Source organism: Neofelis nebulosa, chromosome 9, assembly GCF_028018385.1.
Source record: "Neofelis nebulosa isolate mNeoNeb1 chromosome 9, mNeoNeb1.pri, whole genome shotgun sequence".
NCBI lineage: Eukaryota > Metazoa > Chordata > Mammalia > Carnivora > Felidae > Neofelis > Neofelis nebulosa.
This window is the reverse complement of record NC_080790.1, coordinates 75,923,142-75,931,830: the sequence shown is the minus strand read 5'-3', so window position 1 is coordinate 75,931,830 and position 8,689 is coordinate 75,923,142. Positions and strand designations below refer to the sequence as shown.

General features: G+C 50.0%; 1 protein-coding gene across 1 annotated transcript in view; it reads right to left on the bottom strand.

Annotated features, from left to right (window-relative positions):
• Positions 1-5,249: 5,249 nt before the first annotated feature.
• The window catches only part of SRBD1 (S1 RNA binding domain 1), a 400,072-nt gene continuing 396,632 nt past the window's right edge, over positions 5,250-8,689 (bottom strand). The window contains exons 29-31 of the transcript XR_009248665.1: positions 7,818-7,970; positions 7,372-7,428; positions 5,250-5,489 (exon numbers count right to left, since the gene is read on the bottom strand). The gene's annotated coding sequence lies outside the window, so the exon portion shown is untranslated. The remainder of the gene's footprint in view (positions 5,490-7,371; positions 7,429-7,817; positions 7,971-8,689) is intronic.

Here is an 8,689-nt window from a genome sequence, read left to right as displayed (position 1 = left end):
TGAAGATAAAACTCAATGATGTTCCTGCAGGCCTGGGAGGTGCTGACGTCAGTGATGCTCCAGGAAGCCAGCAGGCTTGGAGGAGGCGGGATGCTGGGCATGCCAGGCCCAGAGGAGCCTGGGAAGGGCGTCAGGAAAGCCCCAGCGGCTGCACTCGGCGCCCGGCGGCGCCCAGAGGAGCGGCACCAAGCCCCGATGGCTAGCCCCACCCATCTGAGTGGAGTGGTGTGGTCCCTGCCAAGGAAAACATCAGGACTTGACAGATTTGGCAAGTCCCCGGGACATGAATTTGTGCAACGTAAAGTTAGAAGGGCCCTTGGGAGATGGGGCAGACCTGCACAGGCGGTGGAAAAGCGTGCGTGGGATGTCAGAGCCCACTCCCTCGGCAGGCAGGCAAGTGCCAGGGAAAAGGCAAGCGGAGCGAGGGGAGAAAATAAAGACCACCCCTTACACCCCCAGGAGCCACACATTTTCCTGGGTCAGACACATCATAAAACGCCGTAGGACTGAATGAATGCAATGGCTGTGGGGTGTGTTATTAAAAATAACCAGAGCTCCTCACTGTGACCGCAGTGAAAACTATCAAGCAGGAAGTTACTGGATGGAAAAGTTCTTGGAGATGAGCTGTCCCGGCAGAGGGGCTGCGGCCCTGATTTCTCACCCTCAGTTCTCCCTGTGCAGAGTGGATTAACAACCAGCCGGTCCCTGGCTGCCTCTAAATTGCTCATCCCTAATTTATGGACACTTCGATCCAACTTGGTAATTCCCCAATGTAAAGGGACAGGCCAAATCAGTCATTTTATCTCTGGTTCGATAAGTCAAGCTGTGATCTGTGAGACCTTCTAGATATCGTTACAGGGGGTGAGGTCCCCACACACCTGGCCCAGGAACCCGGGGATGGGGAGGAACCGGTGGGACAAACTGAGCTCCTCGTTGGAGCTAGGGGTCTGTTCCTGCCATGCTGGAGGTCAACATCCGGGGGCCAACACAAGAATCATACAACGTTAAGGGGGGCCTAGGATTAGTTGTGGAGACATACGATGCATGGCTTTCCTTAATACACCCACAGCGGCACGGCATAATAGAGAAGAGTCTGGATCTTACTAGCTTTTTGACTTAGGGTGAGTTACTTCACCTCATAGTGGCTTGCTTTCATCAGCTATAAGGTGAGAGCGGTATTTACCTCATTGGTTGTCATGAGGATTGACTGAAACGATGGGTCTAATGCAACCAGTCCAGCGCCCCACGGGCAGGAAGCTCACGATACCTGCCATTTACTACTTTTTTAAATGGAAGTATAGTTGATGCACAGTGTTACATCAGTTTCAGGTGACCGCATAGTGATTTGACAGCTCCGTATCTCATGCCCTGCTCACCGCGAGTATAGCCACCCTCTGTCACCATACACCGCTATTACGGTACCATTGACGACATTCCCTGTGGTGTACATTTCATTCCCATGACTTATTCATTCCATAACTGGAAGCCTAGACCCCCCACTTCCCTTCACCCATTTTGCCCATCCCCCGCCCCCTCCCTCTGGCAACCATCAGTTTGTTCTCTGTGCTTGTAGGTCTGATTCTGTTTTTTTGTTTGTTCGTTTATTTTGTTTTGATTTCACATATAAGTGAAATCCTATGGTACTTGTCTTTCTTGTTTGACTTATTTCACTTAGTACAATACCCTCTGGATCCATCCATGTTGACTCAAATGGCAAGATCTCATTTTTTATGGCTACGTAATATTCCACCATATGTGTTTGTGTGTGTGTCTTGATTATCCATTCATCTATTAAAAAAATGTTTTTTTAACATTTATTCATTTTTGAGAGACAGAGTGAGACAGAGCGTGAGCAGGGGAGGGGCAGAGAGAGAGGGAGACACAGAATCCAAAGCAGGCTCCAGGCTCTGAGCTATCAGCATACAGCCCAATGTGGGGCTCGAAGGCATGAACTGTGAGATCATGACCTGAGCCGAAGTCAGATGCTTAACTGACTGAGCCACCCAGCCTCCCCATATCCATTCATCTATTGATGGACACTTGGCCTGCTTCCATATCTTGGCCATTGTAAATAATGCTGCAATAAACATAAGAATGCAAGTATCTTTTCAAATTAGTGTTTTTATTTTCTTTGAGTAAATGCCCAGTAGTGGAATTACTGGGTTGCCTCACGTGGTATTTCTACTTTTAATTTTTTGAGGAACCCCCCATACTGTTTTCTCAAGTGGCCGCACCACTTTGCATTCCCACCAACAGTTCATGGGGGTTCTTTTTTCTCCACATCCTTGCCAACACTTATAATTTCTTGTCTTTTTTATTCTAGCTTGCTTTTGTGTTTTTTCTTAAATTGCAGATTGGTGAAACCATGGCCATTTACTCTATTTTTTTAAATGTTTATTTTTGACAGAGAGAGAGACAGACAGGGAAGGGCAGAGAGAGAGAGAGAGAGAGAGAGAGGGAGAAGAGGGAGACACAGAATCCAAAGCAGGCTCCAGGCTCTGGAGCCGTCAGAACAGAGCCCAGCATGGGGTTCGAACTCGTGAGCTGTGAGATCATGACCTGAGCTGAAGTCAGACATTCAACTGACTGAGCCACCCAGGCGCCTAGCCATTTACTTTAAATAAGTAAGATTTCCCCTGTCGTTGTCCAGCCTGTATGAAGAGAAGGGAACATTCCAATGTCCCCTGACATCTTGCTGCCTATTTCCCCAGCTCTTACACCCAAGTTCCCCAGTGGAGAGGAGAGCAAGCAGGTATCCAGTTGGGTATGGCCCAGAGTGATCCTCCACCTTCGTGAAATTTCCTTGAGGTCTCAGCTTTCATTTACACGTTCTTGTATTTAACTCCATAAAATGTTTTAATATATTAAATCTTATTAAGTTATTCCCTCAGAATCTTTGAGTAACATTGAGGTTCTGGGAAGATAAACATTCATCCTGAACACATATTCCTGTTGAAAAACCTCAAACCAACATCATTTCTGCCTACAGGGTCAGCAGGTCAGGGGAGGGAGACTCCAGGCTAGACCATCAGGGATGACTTCACGAAGGGGCCTTCGTGAAGCCCTAAGCTGGCCCAGTAGGATGTAGACATGTGGAAAGAAGGAAGAAAGGTCACAAGCGAAAGTCTGGAGGTGAACACAAACGAAACCCTCAAGGAACCGCAAAGAAACTCTGTTCCAAAAACCAGGACCTGAGGTTCCTTCTCATCTGAAAGTCACTAATCTTTGTGTCTGGTTCCAGGAAAAACTGATCCCACAGGAGCCTGATTTGCTGTCCCAAGGCCATCAGTCACCTTCAGCAACCACGCCATTTCTTCTCCTCTCCTAACTCTCTACACATTTTCCATCTGGATGGGAGGCCCCGGGCAGGCATGTTTGGCACCACACATTGCCCACGTGCCTCCCTGAGGACTTACGGTCATTAAGAAACTTCTCATAATGAGCGCTTTGGCTCCAAAGCACCCAGCTTTCCTTGCCTCTCTCAGCAGCCAGCCCTCAGATTCCATCCTCCCCCATCACAGGTCAGGGACCTTCTCGCCGTGGGAATGGTCCTTCCTCCCCTCCCGCCTCCCTCCCTTCCTCTGTGTGGCTTCCTTCCTGGAAGAGTCGATGAGGGCTGAAAGCCAAGGAGAGGGTGAATCACGATATTCAATCAGTTCTGGTACCTAAAGTGTGGGCTGCCTTAGTGTGCCGGGCTACCTAAGCTTCTCACCAGGACGCTCCCATGTTGCTCTTCCAGTGCTGGCTGTCTTCCTCTGGGTCCAAGTGAAGACATCGAGAAGCAAAGCAAAGCACCGTTGGTCGGGGACCTAACAATGTCTGCCTCCACTAACACATTTGCCAACACTGAAGAAGGCTGCTTTGGGGCTCACTGGTATGCGATGGTGCTGTAGTGGGGGCCCCCTGGAGATCACCAGGTCCTCAGAGTTATTTTGCGATGTTTGTTCTGCATCTCGAAACGACAACCCACACCTCTGGGGCCTGGCTACAAGGAAGACATGACAATGGACATGTTTTTCCCTATTCCGAAATGGGTAGCTCTGTCCTTGCAGATGGGATCTCTCTCTCGGAGGGTCTCAATGAATATTTGACGAGGGATTTATTGGCTTCCAGCCAATATGTTTAGATCCCTAGCCCTCCTCTACACAGAAACCAAGGTGGGCCATCAAAATAAGAGGGCTCTTTAATTTGGAAAGACAGAGGTCGCTATAAGGCAGCATATAATGGCATTACGGACTTGGCAGCAAGAGAAAATGGAGAACAGGCTAAGCTTTAATCCAGATAGGATTCAAACCTAGCTCCTCACCTGTAAGATGGGGGTAATCCTTCTTACATAATAGGTATGCTGTGAAACAATTTAGCAAAAGTGCACACTTAGCAAAGGCTTTAGTACATCGCAGATCCCAATCATAATCATTTGCTTCTTCTCTTTGTTAGGTTATCAAATTCAAGTTGGTACAGTGGGTCTTTTGGGAGAAAAAGATGTGTCCACTTTAGGCAGTGGGAAGTCAACTTATGAACTTCACTCTTCCCTGATGTGGCCCCGGTGGGAAATACAGTGAGCTCACAGGAGAAGAATTGGGACACATCACGAAAGCCATTCCCTGGATATTCTGGCCCCGCTCTGCCTTTGGAGGGTGTGGAGGAGGCCCCTCGTGGTCCCTGCCCCACACTGTGCCTGGGGTCTCAGCCGTCAGATTCTAGGCTGGACAGAACCCGGGGTGCTGACACTGAGGAGGCCTCTCTTGGGCTCTGACTTTCTTTATCCCACTCTGGCCTGTTAGCAGCCATTTACAGCTAACAGGAGAGAAAGGGTGGCTTCAGAGGTCTCCTCAGGGCTTTGGTGGGGGTGCTTGGAGATGTTTAAAGAGGATGCAGGAAGAACAGACCCCACAGAATCACTTCCCCCTGTCAGGAAGTGGGGTCCTGGTGGACAGTACGGAAGTATGTTGCACCCCTTCCTCTGGGCTCATCCCCAGTTTGCGACTTTCTGGCCCTGGACGGGGTCCTCAGTTCTTGGACCTTTCTCCACTCTGGTCAAGGCTAGGATGCTGCCTCTCACAGAAGAGTCAGTACCCAAGGCGACTGGAACCAACGCTAGGATCCTGCATCTGTGTGGAGGGCGAAGATCTGACCACAGCACTGACGAGGTTTACCTGCCCAAACTGAACTGGGTAGAGTTTGTTCAGTATCTCCTTAGCTTTGACAACCCCGCTGAACGTCAAGAACAAGTCAAAAGACCCATGAGGTTTCCAGGAAACTGGTCTTGCTTCTTTGTTTTTGTTTTGTTTTGCTGCCGAAGCAAGAGGTCAAGAACCACAGAGTTTTGTAGACTCGAAGCTCTTTTTCAGCGAGGTTACCTTCAGGTAAATGGTACCTTTTCTTCCAGGAAGCTAGTAAATCAACAGAATGTGTCCCAGAGGCAGGCACATAGGAGTAATGATGTAAAACGTTTAAGCCATTGGCCTGGATCACGTGGCATAAGAAAGCTGAGGGGAGAAGGAAAAGCTTCAACGGGAGTTCATTTTCTAACCTCCAGTTCGCATTCTGTCTGGCAGTGGTGTGTGTTTTTTTATTTGGAACTTTTTCAAATTGGGTCTCCAAATTTTAGCTCAAGACAGGGCTGTACCAGTCTTGGAGATCAAGCTCACACATGTCAACTCAAAGGCTGCCTGATGTCAAATTCTCTCTGGTTGAGGCTCCTGTGCGGCTCAGTCAGTTGGGCGGCCGACTTCAGCTCAGGTCATGATCCCCAGCTTCGTGGGTTCGAGCCCCGCATCGGGCTCTGTGCTGATAGTTCAGAGCCTGGAGCCTGCTTCAAATTCTGTGTCTCCCTCTCTCTCTGCCCCTCCCTGCTCACGCTCTGTCTCTCTCAAAAATAAATAAACATTAAAAAAAAATTTAAAAAAATTTCTCTCTGGTTGGCACCTGGGGTCCCCGTCCCTGGCTTCCCACCTCAGCTGTGGTGCCACCGCTCGCCCGAGTTTTCCGGGCCACCGTCTCCACTTCTGCTCCTGCTTCCAGACTGCCAAGCATGGCTGGAGCACTGGCCACGGCCGGGCAGGCTGGGCTGCTGCAGAGTCAGGTTTCCGTCTTCAGCTTGGTTCTCAGGGCTGCTCAATGCCCTATTATTCAATCCTGCTTGACTTGCTGTCCCGTTTCCTGCCTGCCTCACATTTCCAAGCCACACCACTCTTGCCATGCCCTCCACCCCCACCCCCTACAGTCAGCACATGATCTCATTGGTTCCCTCGCCAAGAGGCTGCCAAAGCCATCAGCCCCCTTTGCCTTTACCCCAGAATTCTCTGGCCCATCACTCCTTCTTCCTGCTGCTTTCCAAGGTCAATTCCTCCACCCCGTCCACCTCCCTCATGATCACGCTCCATCTGAGTTCCCTCTCTAGTCCCTTTTCCATCTCTGCCTCCTTATGGGTTCCCCACCAACCATTGTCCAGAGGACCATCACCCAGGGAAACTTTTCACGCACCACTGTGACGCTTCCTTTTTTTTTTTTAAGTTTATTTATTTTGAGATAGAGACAGCACAGGTAGGGGAAGGGACAGAGATAGACAGGAGAGAGAGAATTCCAAGCAGGCTCTGCACTGCCAGCAAAGAACCTGATGAGGGGCTTGAACCCATTAAACTGTGAGATCACGATCTGAACCAAAACCAAGAGTCGGACGCTTAACCAACTGAGCCACCCAGGCGCCCCACTGTGACACTTCAAATCCACTCTTGCTGCCTCTACTTCTCGCTTCCCACTCAAGCTTCCCCTGTACTTAGACTATTCTTCTCAAGATAACCATTGTCTATTTATGGCAGACCCAACCACTTCCCCATCTCCCCTTATGGGGCCTCTTTGAAGCATCAGAAATGTGTTCCAGCTCTTCCTCTCAAAACCGTCCTTCCTTTTCTTCTCAGCTCTTCTCCCGCTCCCCCTGCTCTCCCCTAGCATCCGTTGCATTGGTGCCTCTCCGTGTGAATGGTCCTCAGAGCACTACCTTTCTCCTATTTTGGTCCCTTTCTCCCTCTACTGCCCCCTGGATATTGTCTCATGAACCTCGCCACCAGAAACTCCAGTTCCACCTATCCTGTCAGAACTGGTGCTTTCTCTCTCCCTCCCCCCAGACCACTTCTTCCTCAGGGTTCCCTGTCTTTCTCATGGCCAGGAGCATCTTCCCAGACACACTGAAGATAGCAAACTACATGCTGGTACTTGCCTTCTGCCCACTCAAGTGACTGGTTTCCCCTGGCCTCTGCAGGGTCCCCGGCACCCATTCCCTCTCTCCAGGAACGCTGCCTGCGCTCGCCAGCCCTCCTCAGCCCTCCTCTTCTCTGAGCCGGGTTGTTGAAATAGCTTTGGTCTGCCTACCTTCGCTGTCTTCCGTCCTCAGCCTGCTCCTTTATGGCTCTTCGTGGCTCACAGAGTCTGTTACAAATACACAGATGGGGTCACATCACCCTTCCCTTACTTACCTCCATCCTCAAGGCTCCAACTCTTTTACGGCATGGCTGTGGTTTGCAAAATACAGCATAGCTTCTGTAGCCTCCTGATCATGGCTCTCAACATGGCCCCATCTTAACCATAGTTCTACTTCCCACCACCCTTCCCACCCCCACCAACACACACACACACACACACACACACACACACACACACACACACACCTTTACCTCGTTCACCTTTCATTTGGGACCACTCATCATTCTCCAGATACCACTCTCCCTTTCATACGTCCGTGTTACGCTGGCTCCTTTTACACTTATACTGGTTCCTTACCTTGGAACATCGTTATCCCCTCTTGAAATCCTACTCACCTTTTAAGGCCGGTCTCCTCCATGAAGCTTTCTCTTATTCCTCCGGGCACAGTTCACTGTTTCCACCTCTGCAGTCACGTAGCATTTGTTTGTATCTCTAGTAGACCCCTTCATCCTTGAGAGGGCAGACCACGTCTTCCTGGTGCCTGCACGCTGAGAGGCACAGCACCATGGCCGGCACACGGTGAGAACTTATTAGTTGCTGAACGCGTGAGTGAATGAACGACGAAAGTGTTCCACTGTCGTCCAGGAGTCATATGTATAAGCACTTTGGGGGCAGGCTGAGTGGTAGATGACAGGCCTCTCACAATATTTATATCTTAGCTTCGTCAGGATCCCAGCTCTGACTCAGCTGAGGCTCCTGTGACCAGCCCTCCAGCTTCACTTCCTCACCACCTTTCCATCTTTCCTTCTGAGACATGGGCCTCTCCTTTGCCCCTTTACCCTGGATAAGTCTCGGACTCTTCCATAAGTCTACCAGAACTTTCTATGTCTTCATAGGGCCACCGTGAAGGTGTCGGCTGGCTAGGACATCAGTCCCCCTACATCTTTGCTGTCTCCTTCCAAGAATTCCCCTCCTGCAGGCCAGATACAGGTTAACTTTGTTTTTTTTTAAGTTTATTTATTTTGAGAGACAGAGAGAGAGAGAGAGAGAAAGAGAAAGCACAAGTTGGGGAGGGGCAACAGAAGGGAAAGAGAGACAATCCCAAGCAGACTCCGCACTGACAGTTCCTAGCTGACAGCTCAACTCCACAACCCGATGTGGGGCTCGAACTCATGAACTGTGAGATCATGACCTGAGCCGAAGTCGGACACTGAACTGACTGAGCCACCCAGGGGCCCCCAGATATGGGTTAATGTTAAGGCTTTTT